We start from the raw sequence: 4,759 nt of genomic DNA on the forward strand, positions 1-4,759 counted from the left end.
TCTCTCCCCATCTCCCCTTAACCCCATACCACACTACCCCCAAGATTACAATTTTTTTTTCCCGGGCAATCTTGTCTATTTCCCATAGCCAGGAGGATAACTATATGTTTTTCCTTGGGTTTGCCCTCTTGTTTAGCTTCTTTAGGACCACAAATTATAGACTCAGTGGCCCCCTATCCATGGTTAGAAACAAATTATGAGTGAGTACATCCCATGATCTTCGTTTTGGGTCTGGGTTACCTCACTCAGGATAGTATTTTCTATTTCCATCCATTTGCATGCCAAATTCGAGAAGTCATTGTTTTTTACTGCAGAGTAGTACTCTAATGTTTATATATACCACACTTTCTTCATCCATTCTTCCATTGAAGGACATGTAGGATGCTTCCAGGTTCTGGCTATTACAAATAATGCTGCTATTAACATAGTTGAACAAATGCTTTTGTCATATGATAAGGGATCTCTTGGGTATATTCCCAAGAGTTGTTTTGCTGGGTCCCGGGGTAGGTTGATCCCAATTTTTCTGAGAAACCACCACACTGATTTCCAAAGTGGTTGCACAAGTTTGCATTCACACCAGGAATGGAAGAGGGTACCCCTTTCTCCACAACCTCTCCAGCAAAGGCTATCCTTGGTGTTTTTGATTTTAGCCATTCTGACAGGTGTAAGATGGTATCTAAAAATTGTTTTGATTTGCATTTCTCTGATCGCTAAGGAGGTTGAGCATAACCTTAAGTATCTTTTGCCCATTTGAAATTCTTCTTTTGAGAATTCTCTGTTCAGTTCAGTGCCCCAATTTTTAATTGGGTTAATTATCATTTTAATGTCTAGTTTCTTGAGTTCTTTATATATTTTGGAGATCAGACCTTTGTTTGTTGCAGGGTTGGTGAAGATCTTCTCCCAATCAGTAGGGTGTCTTTTTGTCTTCGTGACAGTGTCCTTTGTTTACAGAAGCTTCTCAGTTTCAGGAGGTCCCATTTATTCAATGTTGCCCTTAATGTCTCTGCTGCTGGGCTTATACATAGGAAGCGATCTCCTGTGCCCATATGTTGTAGGGTATTTCCCATTTTCTCTTCTATAAGGTAGAGTGTGTTCAGATTGATATTGATGTCTTTGATCCATTTGGACTTGAGTTTTGTGTATGGTGATAGATATGGGTCTATTTTCATTCTTTTACAGTTTGACATCCAGTTGAGCCAGCACCATTTGTTTAAGATGCTTTCTTTCTTTCATTGTACAGTTTTAGCTCCTTTATCGAAAATGAGGTGTCCATAGGTTTGTGCGTTAAAATCCGGGTCTTCTATACGATTCCATTGGTCGACTTCTTTGTTTTTATGACAGTACCATGCTGTTTTCCTTACTGTAGCTCTGTAATTGAATTTAAAGTCAAGGATGGTAATGCCTCCAGAAGTTCGTTTATTGTATAAGATTGTTTTGGCTATCCTGGGTTTTTTGTTTCTCCATATAAAGTTGATTATTGTCCTCTCAAGATCTGTGAAGAATTTTGATGGGACCTTGATGGTGATTGCATTGAATCTATAGATTGCCATTGGTAGAATTGCCATTTTTACTATGTTGATCCTCCCAATCCAAGAGCAAGGGAAATCCTTCCATATTCTGGTATCGTCTTCGATTTCTTTCTTCAAAGACTTAAAGTTCTTGTCAAATAGAACTTTCACTTCCTTGGTTAGAGTTACCCCAAGATATTTTATGCTGTTTGTGGCTATCGTGAAAGGTGAAGATTCTCTGATTTCCCTCTCTGCTTCCATATCCTTTGTGTATAAGAGCGTGACTGATATTTTGGAGTGGATCTTGTATCCTGCCACATTACTAAAGGTATTTATAAGCTGTATAAGTTCTTTGGTGGAGTTTTTGGGGTCGCTTAACTACACTAGTATATCATCTGCAAATAACGCATGTTTAACTTCTTCCTTTCCAATTCAAAATCCCTTTATCCCCTTACTTTGTCTTATTGCTATTGCTAAGACTTCAAGAACTATATTGAAGAGGTATGGGGAGAGTGGACAGCCTTGGGGTGTTCCTGATTTTAGTGGGATGGCTTTAAGTTGCTCTCTGTTTAATTTGATGTTAGCTGTCGGCTTGCTGTAAATAGCTTTAATTATATTTAGGTATGACCCTTGTATCCCTAATCTCTCCAAGACTTTTATCATAAAGGGAGGTTGAATTTTGTCAAATGCTTTTTCCGCATCTAATGAAACTATCATAGGATTTTTTTCTTTCAGTTTATTTATATGATGGATTACATTGATAGATTTGTATATGTTAAACCAGTCTTGCAATGGATAATTTTTCTAATGTGTTCTTGGATTCGGTTTGCCAGTATCTTGTTGAGGATTTTTGCGTCGATGTTCATGAGTGAGATTGGCCTGTAATTCTCTTTCTTGGTTGAATCTTTGTGTGGTTTTGGTATCAGAGTTACTGTAGCTTCATAGAAGGAAATTGGCAATGACTCTTCTGTTACTATATTGTGAAATACATTTAGGAGTATAGGTATTAGGTCTTCTTGGAAGTTCTGGTAGAATTCCACATTGAAACCATCTGGTCCTGGACGTTTTTTAATCTAAAAAAGTGTCCATTTCTTTAACATTTTCCAATTTGTGGAATACAGGCTTTTGTAGTAAGATCTACTGATTCTCTGAATTTCCTCTGTATCTGTGGTTATGTCCCCCTTTTCATTTCTGATTTTATTAATTTCCAAATTCTCTCTCTGCCATTTGATTAGTTTGGATAGGGGTTTATTAATCTTGTTGATTTTCTCCAAGAACCAGCTTTTTGTTTCATTGATTCTCTCAATTGTTCTGTGTCTCTATTTTGTTGATTTCAGCACTTAGTTTGATTATTTCCAGTCTTCTACTACTTCTAGGTGAGTCTGCTTCTTTTTTTCTAGAACTTTCTGGTGGGCTGTTAAGTCTCCAATGTGTGCTTTCTCTGTTTTTTTTTTATGTGGGCACTTAATGCTATGAACTTTCCTCTCAGGACTGCTTTCATAGTGTCCAATAGGTTTGAGTATGTTGTTTCTTTATTTTAATTGAATTCAAGGAAGACTTTAATATCTTTATTTCTTCTTTAATCTAGGTATGGTTCAGTAGTTGACTGTTCTGTTTCCATGAGTTTGTAGGCTTTCTGGGGGTAGCATTGTTGTTGAATTCTAGCTTTAATCCATGGTGATCTGATAAGATACAGGTGGTTACAGATTTTTTTGTAACTGTGGATGTTTGCTTTGTTACCGAGTATGTGGTCAATTTTCGAGAAGGTTCCATGAGCTGCAGAGAAGAAGGTATATTGTTTCCTATTTGGGTGGAATATTCTATAGATGTTTGTTATGTCCATTTGATACATTACCTCCATTAATTCTCTTATTTCTCTGTTAGGGTTCTGTCTAATTGACCTGTCCATTGGTGAGAGACGAGTGTTGAAGTCTCCTAATATTAATGTGTGCTTCCTTTTTTCTCTGCAGTTTCTGTAAGAAGAGCAATGAGCAACCAATATGCAAACAATGGGGGGGGGCAACATAAATACTAATCTTAAAGATTTTTGACAGAAAGTAAGGACAATGAAACTTCCAGAAGTTTCTGGAAGAATTTGGAGTCAAAATATTGATCACAAATGAAGAGAATTGGGTAGAAGTATCCCATGTCCAGATATCTCACCTGCAGTATGGGTGTTCCTATGCTGGTATTCAAATTATGTACAGCAGAAACTAAGAGACCATGGATGCAAGCCCCGACTACTATACCCAGCCGAGCTTTCATTCACTATAAATGGAGAAAACAAAATTTTCTAGGATAAAAACAAATTTAAACAATACGTAGCCCACATCCAGCCTTACAGAAAGTAATAGAAGGAAAATCACAAACCAAGGAGCCCAACAATGCCCACAAAAACTCAGACATCTAAGGACCCTTCACCAGCACAACTTGAAGAAGGGAAACACACAAACACTACTACCAAAAGAAAGAAAGAAAGAAAGAAAGAAAGAAAGTAAGTAAGAAAGAAAGAAAAAAATGAGCGGAGTTAACAACCACGGGTCATTACTATCACTTAATATCAATGGACTCAACTCACCTATAAAGAGGCACAGGCTAAGAGATTGGATTCGAAAACAGGATCCAACATTCTGCTGTTTACAAGAAACACACCTCAAATACAAAGACAGACACCTACTCAGAGTAAAGGGCTGGGAAAAGGTTTATCAAGCAAACAGACCTAAGAAACAAGCAGGTGTGGCCATACTAATTTCTAAGAAAGTTGACTTCAAACTAAAATCAATCAAAAGAGATGGAGATGGACATTTTTTCTCATAACAGGAACAATTCACCAGGATGAAGTCTCAATCCTGAATATCTATGCCCCTAATATAAAAGCACCCACTTGTGTAAAAGAAACGTTACTAAAACTCAAGGCAGTCATCAAACCACACACTCTAATAGTAGGAGATTTCAACACTCCTCTCTCACCAATGGTCAGGTCAATCACACAGAAACCTAATAGAGAAATAAGAGGATTAAGGGAAGTAATGAATCAAATGGACTTAACAGACATCTATAGAACATTCCACTCAAATAGGAAAGAATATACATTCTTCTCTGAAGCTCATGGAACCTCTCAAAAATATACCACATACTCGGTTACAAAGCAAACTTTCACAGCTACACAAAAATATCTTATCAGAACACCATGGATTAAAGTTAGAATTCAACAACAATGCTATCCCTGAAAGCCTATGAATTCATGGAAA

This window comes from Chionomys nivalis, unplaced genomic scaffold (genome assembly GCF_950005125.1).
Source record: "Chionomys nivalis unplaced genomic scaffold, mChiNiv1.1 scaffold_28, whole genome shotgun sequence".
NCBI classification, from domain to species: Eukaryota; Metazoa; Chordata; class Mammalia; order Rodentia; family Cricetidae; genus Chionomys; species Chionomys nivalis.